General features: G+C 44.7%; 1 protein-coding gene across 5 annotated transcripts in view; it reads right to left on the bottom strand.

Annotated features, from left to right (window-relative positions):
• The window catches only part of il1rapl1a (interleukin 1 receptor accessory protein-like 1a), a 277,412-nt gene extending 269,606 nt beyond the window's left edge, over positions 1 to 7,806 (bottom strand). For 4 of the 5 annotated variants that reach the window (XM_033618136.2, XM_033618134.2, XM_033618135.2 and 1 more), the window contains exon 1: positions 7,296 to 7,806. The gene's annotated coding sequence lies outside the window, so the exon portion shown is untranslated. Of the gene's footprint in view, positions 1 to 5,989; positions 6,055 to 7,295 lie in introns of those variants that run through there. The other variant, XM_033618133.2, reaches the window with a different exon arrangement.
• Positions 7,807 to 8,689: the final 883 nt, after the last annotated feature.

The following is an 8,689-nucleotide window of genomic DNA, read 5'->3' on the forward strand; positions in this document are numbered from 1 at the left end:
AAGGAGACACAAAAATAACTATAAATACACAAAACAAGCAGAAATATCACATAATTTCCTAAAAAAAAAACTGCATTACCTCAAACATATATCAAACTACAAAATGACTACAAAGAGACACAAAATTACCTTAAAGAGAAAAAAACCCCACTACGAATGAGAACAAAATGGGGTAAAACAACCAAAAAGAGACACAAAATGAGCAAAAATAGCACAAAATTACTGTAAGGAGACATTCAATATGTACAAAAAGGGGCCAAAATGAAAAAAGGACTACAAAAGACATATAACTGCCCAAAAAAAACATAGAATTACCGTAGACAGACACAAAAATGCTACAAAAAAATGACAGAATTACTACAAAGTCTGTGTGTGTGTGTGTGTGTGTGTGTGTGTGTGTGTGTGTGTGTGTGCATGTGTTTCCAGTCCTTGAACCACCAAGTAATGCTGACAACAACACAACAAACTGAAGTGGAGGCCACTGATGAAGCAGTTCGAGTTTAGTTTTCTCCTGCCTTACAAACCATTTACAAATCAAACATTTTAGTGGTGCCTTAGCAGTAAGGCTCATCCAAGACCGTTTTAAGATAAAAGTCGGATTCAGATTTTTTTAACTGAAGCTGCTGATAATAGTAATAGTCTGAACAATTTTTAAAAAACTTTAAATATGATAACAAAAAGTATTCATTGTTTTCTCATTGGACTGTATTCTGGTCAGGGTGGAAAGCCACCAAGGCCACATTTTTTTTATCATAGTATAATCAAGTGGGCCGGATTGGATCCTTATGCCGGCCGGTTCTGGCCCGCAGGCTGTATGTTTGGCACCCCTGATTGAGGAAGGACAATTTTGAAAAACAAAGAAAGACATCCTGGAAACAAATTCCAGACACCTGACAGCTGTTTGACAGGGACTGAAATATCACATTGTTTTCTTGACCTTCTCAAACCCCTCTGCAAATCATCCGGCCCATTTCAGACACTGTTTACATATATACAGAAAATCAAAATGATGTTAGAGCTCTTAAACTCTGTATCATCACAGACCTCTGAGCTCCAGAAGCTTTGAGACTTCAAGCTGTGAAAGGTCTTCAAACCAGCATCTAAATGCTGTCGTCCCAATCTGTGAGATGGAAACCAGATTTATTGCACACGTTTGGTTATTCTGAGCGGCAGTTAATCAAGCCGCGTTCCCTTCGCACTGTTTATTGTTCTTTTATTGTCAATCAATGTGACAAGGAGGAGATGGTCTTTTAAAACATGACCCTCCTCCAAATATCAATTCCAATAGTTCAGTGATGAAAACAATGTGCATGTGTGTGTGCATGTGTGTGTGTGTGTGTGCATGTGTGTGTGTGCAAGGCAGTGGGTGGATTAATGAATTAGCTCTCAGCAGCAACCTATCCTCAACCTTTTCTGCAGCAGGGACACAAATCACTGACCTGTCCTTTCAGCAGCGATCTGAGGGGCTTCATCAGATGACAGACAGGCTAAAAGCCTCTGTTCCCAGACGCCGCTCTGTATTCTACATCCACGTGTTGTTATTGTGCGACTGTATGCGTCTGTGCATAATTGAACATTTTGAACCCTTGAGCCAATATGCCTCAAATGAATCCTCAGCACCCACATCAAAATGATTATTTCTAAACAAACCGTGTTTAATCGACTGCGTGCCTCCGCGGCACTCTCCATCTGGAGGATGCTGTGTGACAGCTTCCCTTAAATTACAAATATCAATCTGCCACAGTGGGAGCTCAGCTGCCAGTGGCCTCATGGGGGTCCACGTCAAAGCAACCAGCCTTCAAAAACAGAGCCATCAAAACGCCGTGCCAGGCTAGACGCTTTGTTGTGAGACAATCGCGTTCATCACCCAATCACAGATCAACTGAAAGGAGCAAAGAAGGAAACAGCGAGGGATTTTGGCTCACAGGAAATATCAGCTAAACTGAGCTGGATTCAGTAAAGGAAGCTGAAGTGAAGTTGGCCCTGTGTTTGGCTCCTCCCCCTCTCTCCCTCCACAGACAGACGCCAGCACCAAGGGCTCCCAATCTGCTGTGTGATCAGTGGTGCTCTCCCTAAGCGTGTTTCCCCCTCCTCATCACCGGCTGTCTGCCCGCGGCAACACCACCACTTACACTCCATCCACCCGCTTATTGATACACTTCACCGCAGGATCGCCTTCGAGTGCTCCTTGGGAAAGCGACGGGTCTGTAGGGCGGCCTAATTCAATCAACGCTGGGGGAATACACACACACACATCGTTCATCACCAAAGTAGGACCAGTCCAGGATGACTCTCCACCAGCTCCATCTTCAAGATGACCATTAACACACAAACAAATTGCGTTGCTGTGTGAGTCTGGCGGGCGTTATCACACCATGTCATCATGTAAAGATATTTAAATGATACACATATGTAGATATTGAGCAAAAGTAATCACGGATATGCACTGCAGTCAATTATTAGGCTCACAATAGACATCACGGCTCTCCCAGGGTTAATTCGATTTCCACTTGGGCTGTATATCGGTCTCTCTACTGTGTTTACAGCAGGCATGATGTGCGCCCAGTGCATTATAACAGGGGGTTTAACCCTGTGGAGCCCACACAAAAACCGCAGCAGGAGAAATGCAATTTAAGGCACGACCGTAAGTGGTTTAAATTTGGAGTCTCGAAGGCGCTTTACACTGAGGAACATTTCTAAACTGTAACAGCGAGTATGATTTGTGGACTTTTAAATGAGACAGGCTGACAAACACTGACAAAAGCTTTAGGTTGAGTGTCTTGTTTTCGTATATTTTAGCACATTTTTTACATTTTACACACAACAAGAAAAGAAAATGTACTCTTGTGATTGCATTTGCATCTCTTACCAGCAGAAGATGGAGAGGAGATATTCTTTAGGATAAATGTTGCATAATTAAGCAGCGCGGGCACACTAAGCTGGTCCTCTTGTTTGTCATAATGTTGCTGTACTTTTCTATAGTGTTATGTTTCATCCTCACCGAACAGATTCTCGCATGGCCAAGCCAAGCACCACTTCATGATGATCAGCTAATGGACTGTAACATCAGACGGTACACATGATGAGGCCATTTAAAGCAAACACTGTGATGTAGGGCCAGAACTGTAAAAAAAAAAAAAAAAAAGAAAAAAGAAAAAAAAAAGCGAGGGGTATAGGATACACGACACAATGTGTCTTTGTACACAGAAGTGTGTGGCAATGGGACTTAATGCGGCAATTAAATGGGTAACATGCAATATGTATGAGGCATACGAGCATAATGTACATGGTTGTAAAATGAATGCCATTATTAGACAAATATGCCGACGGAGTTGACCTGAATTCTCAAACTCCTCACGAGTTGGAGGAAAACATACAGCACAAGATATAAAACACAACTGAAGCAAGAGCGGTGCAGCAGTGGGACTTAATGGGTGAGCTGGAAGAAGATATGTATGAGGCATACAAGCATTAGGGATGAAAACGTTACCCTCTTCACGATTAACCAAGGCAAAATCCCAGATGGTTGGTATCACTCAGATTTCACTTGTCATTAAAACTGTGTATGATCACCGCACTTCGAAGAACTCACAGTAAATACTGTCCATTCATTCATTCATTTGCTGTAAGAGCTTATTCTGTTGAGGGTCGTGGGGGGGCTGGAGCCTATCCCAGCTGATGCTGGGCGCGAGGCGGATGCACCCTGGACAGGTCACCAGATTATCACAGGGCTGACACTTAGAGACAGACAACCATTCACCAATTAACCTGCATGTCTTTAGACTGTGGGAGGAAACCGAAGCACCCGAAGTAAACCCACGCTGACACGGTAGAGAACATGCAAACTCCGCCACCCAGGATTCAAACCCCGAACCCTCTTGTTGTGACGCAACAGCACTAACCACTACACCACTTTATCACCACTGTCCAGCATCAACCAAAGTCAGCATCAGCTTTCACTTATACCTCTTTTTACGCCCCACACTCATGCAATTAAGATGTGTGGGGTCAGCCATAGTGCGAGCCCCTGGAGCAGTTTGGTAGCGCAGTGCCTTGCTTGCAGGCACCCCAGCAGTGCCCAGGAGGTGAGCTGGCACCTCTCCAGCTGCAAGTCCACACTCCATATTGGGTCTGTACGGGGGACTTGAACCAGTACCCCAGCCAAGTCCTTCAGACTGAGCTACTGCCGCTGCTATGATTTGACATTTGACATGATTTTCATATATTTACATAAGATATTGTCTATTTCTATGCACATTCAGAGTGCAGCTAATTATTGGTGGTTGTCAATGTGAAACTTTTGGAACATTTTCAGCACATTTTAACATTAATACTATTAAAAAATAAAACAGAGATGCTTTGGATTTTTGATTTGTTGGGTGGATAAATCAAACCATTCGGAGCTTGTACAGAGCATATTTACTATTCCCTGCCACTTCATCGACATCATAATTAATCAATTAAAGAAAGAACGATAAGCAGATAAATCAGTAATATGTAATCATTAGTCTCAGCACTATACTTGTGTGTGTGTGTGTGTGTGTGAGTATGCAGAGTTTCCCACGCATCCACTTGTTTGTGGTGGGCCCCTGTGATTGAATCATTGGGTGCGCTGTTGGAACTTTCGCCTTTGACTTAAAGGAGGCTGCTCATCCATAGATCTGATCTGTTCTACCCTGATCGGATCAAATGACCCATCGGCCACCTCGTGACTTAGGACTACACGGACTGGAGCTTTGTGGACTGAAGCGGTAAGCTCATAGTTTGGAGAGAGCACACAGACTGACACAAGGACACACACACAAGGTGGAAGGTGGAAAACAACCATAATACTATTAATATTGGTCCCTATAATTATGTTGTGACATTGTCATACTGTTTTATATCTAGTATCTCTCGTCATTATTTTATCTATTGAACCAGGAAGTCCCATTGAGACTGAAAATCTCTTTTACAAGAGAGACCTGGCCGAGGTAGCAGCTGATAAAAGGACATTTAAACTGCAACAAATACAACTTATAATACAAAAATCCACAATAAAACAACAGCTATTCAAACATTGTGACCTCTCAAGAAAAACAAGCACACGTCTCTGTCACCACAGTCTTCCTGACGCCCTTAAATTCATCGATTTGAAGATGCCAATATCAGACAAATATGAGTTGACCTAAATTTTCAAACTCTTCTCAGGGTTTGGGAAAAACACACAACACAGGATGTAAGACACATTGAGTCTTTACACCAAGAGCAGTAAACCAATGGGACTTAAAGGGTCAACCTAAATATGAAGCTATGTACACGGTCGCACATGAAGCCCTTTATCAAACAAACATGAGCACCCTGTCTACCTGATTTCTCAAACTCCTCTCCAGATGTCCTCTAACTGCCTCCAGCTCATTACAGAAACTCAACTAATCACATATGTCTGACTGTGACACAGTCAGAGTGACACACGCGCCTGCATTTCCACGGCTGCTCAAATATTTAAACCTAGAATCTAAGCGAAGCCACAGACAGTTCCTGCAGCCGCTCACACATTTCAACTTACAAAATGAGCCCAGAGTTGAACAAAGGAGCTGTCTGTTCCAGCACCACGGACAGTTCCTGTCATCTTCCCTGTGACGAGGCGCTGCTGGCAGCAGAGCCGGCCTGCCAGTTTCATCTGCTGCACTTTGTAACATCACACACAAGTGACTTTAGGAATTCATTAATGCAAGGCCCCTGTGCTCAGACAAAAAAAAAATGTACACAGAGTGACACGCAGTTATATTCTTTCATGACTTTGTATTGTTTTAGCAGCATGAATTGGAGACGTGGCCCACCTCCAGCTGGCCTCTGGCACCAGTCTCTGCCAGCACACATAGATATAGGTCACCTGACAACAGTCTGTATATACATGAGCAGCATGTCTTCTCAAAATGCAGCAAAACTGCTTGGGTTTAATTGTGTTTCAGTCTCTCCTGTGTGTGAGAAAGAAAGGAGAGCCTACCTTGACACAAGCATGCGCTCACTGACAGCACATGTTCAAGATGAGCCACTGGCCGACAGACCACCAGCACACTCTCCTCACTTGTAGCAGGGTCGAGCAAACAAAACCAACAATAAATAAGGCTGACAATCCCCGAGGGGGGTCACCACTGAGGCTCGGAGTGGTCCGGCATTTGTGATCCAGGCGCACATCCAGAAATAGGATCATCATCAATCATCACTCAGACTCCTGCGTCATGCGTCGGTATTCGCGCGGTTCCACCCAAGGGAGCGCGCTGTTTGTCCTCATGGGGAAACTCGTACAGTAGATCGAGATGGCGAGAGAGCCAGTGCGTGCTGATGAGGCATGCGCTGTTACCAAAATACAGTTAAATTGCCTTAAATCATCGCTACGGATGCGCCGGGGTGATGTTTAACAGAAGATGACAGCGTGTGCGCGAGTTTTGGCATCTCCTCTGTGTGTGTGTGTGTGTGTGTGTGTGTGTGTCGGATTTGGACTCTGCAACTAACAGTGACGCACTCTCTCACACACAATCATTTCAAACTCACTGGGAGTGTGTGAGAGGAGTGTGTGCACGCACGTGACGCACACACATACAGAGAGAAGGAGAGAAGGAGCATAAGTTGTTTTGTGGCGCAACCGTTAAAAACTTGGCTCTATTCTATTGTTAACGCGCTGCCTCAGTACGAGCAGCAGCCGATATCCTCCGTATAAAGACCGGATTGTGCATCTAATAAGGCTTACCGATAGACTGCCTTCAGGGGGAAAGCTGCCGCTTCGTTTACACCTTTATCTAAATCCTCTCCTCAGTGAGCTCCAGTGAGCCCGGCGGGCCGGTGTGTGTGAGACTGCACTGCAGAGGGCTCCTCCGGCATCTCCATGATTGAGCTCATGAGCAAACACATCGTGAGCCAAATATACAAAAAAAATAGGGACACTCAGTCCAAAAGAAAAGAGGCACTGAGATTCCCTCTCACACTGCGACACATACATTTAGTTTAATTATTCATCCATGGTGTGTGTGTGTGAGTGTTGGAGGCTGTAATAATAATCTATATCCAATGCTGCAACAGTGGCAGATGCTCAACTTCTCATCCTCACAGCCTGTTTTAAAAAACATCACATCTCCACCACCGTGTGTGTGTTTCATTCTAGAATAACTGCTGCAACTGTTCAACAGAAACCCAGTCGGTCTAGTCGTTGCCGCAATAATCTAAGAAGCAATTCAGTGAACTTTATGAAATGCTCAGGAAGAGGGGAAAGAAATCGTGTTATGTCGGCAAGCCAAGAGGGAAAACTGGCCTACCTTCAACTCGATTCCAAAATGGTACGACGCCGTTTGTCAGTCAGTGGGGAAGAAGGCTTTGGACATCACAACTCCAGGTCAATAGAGAAAACACGTTTCCATAAAATGGGTGCAAGCCAGTGACAGTCTGTGTTGCAGCGAGGTCACCCATTCAGCCAGTCGTCCGGTTTAAATCCAAACAGAATAATGGAGATCTTGTCTCTGTCCTTTGGGGGAGAAGTGCGCCAAGCGCTCTCCTACGCAGACGTGACTTTGCGCGCTTGAAATAAAACGGATGATGGGTAGAAATGAGGAGGAAAAACACTACAACCAATAAAAAATGTTTACAAAAACGAGTGGGGGCGAAGCTGCCAAATAATCACCCCTCTCCCTCTCCCCAAAAAAATTAAAAAAAAAAAAACCTGACAGCTGACTTTTTACGCAAATCGTGCTCAATTACTAATCCTCTCCTGGGTGCTTCACCAGCCCAGACGCACTGGTTGGTGCGATCCCCACTCAGCAGCGCCGCGGTGGAGATGGGAAAAAGAAATGTATGGATATAATGGCCAGATCCGATGGGGGGTTTCCTCCACAGCTCCGCTCTGTAGTTGCAATGCACACGACGAGAAGGATCTCTCCCCGGTCCTAGTGCACCACACACCGTCCCCTGCTGGCGCTAACACACGCCGCGGCTGCACCTGCACTCTGTCATCTCCATCGATTCAAACAGGGAAATGGATGAGGGGGGAATAAATTCCAGCAGACAGCTATAACTCAACTCAAAGCTGCGACGATGAACGGAACGGGATGCGAGGGGAAAAGGGTCGTCACTTGTTGGAGGAGGGAGAGAGGGGGGGTCGGAGTCATGATCCCGCATGCAGCTGATGTCTCAGCCTCATATGAGTGGAGAGCTGCTTGAGATAAAGCGTGGATTCAGAGCTCCATTCGTGTTAAATGTCCGTGCAAATTAAATGACTCAGTGCAAGGCAGGATGGGGTCCTATTACATCCCATCATGCTGTAACAGTAGTTTGTAGTTGTGGCTTAAAGCAGGAATACAGAGGCAACTGACATCATGAGAAATATGGAAATCAAGCATGTTGAATCTTTGAATCATGCGGTTTAGGAAGTGATGAAACGATCCTGGCACAAGTGGTGTTTATCAAAGTCCTTAAAACAAGAGGACATGTGGCCACTTTTGCACTTTGTTCATCATGAGAACACACTTTGAAACAATTTTACTGTACCAATGGTGCTAGAAGTCACTCACATGACAAGCAATTGACCCTTTGCTAAACCCCACCCCTTTGTGATGGTCCATCAAGCTGTCGGACTAAGCATGGAGCCCACACTGTAACTAACTGCACTCCCTGAAGAAATATTATCATATTTTTGGAAAAATGAAACAGTGATTCC

Source organism: Epinephelus lanceolatus, chromosome 14, assembly GCF_041903045.1.
Source record: "Epinephelus lanceolatus isolate andai-2023 chromosome 14, ASM4190304v1, whole genome shotgun sequence".
NCBI classification, from domain to species: domain Eukaryota; kingdom Metazoa; phylum Chordata; class Actinopteri; order Perciformes; family Serranidae; genus Epinephelus; species Epinephelus lanceolatus.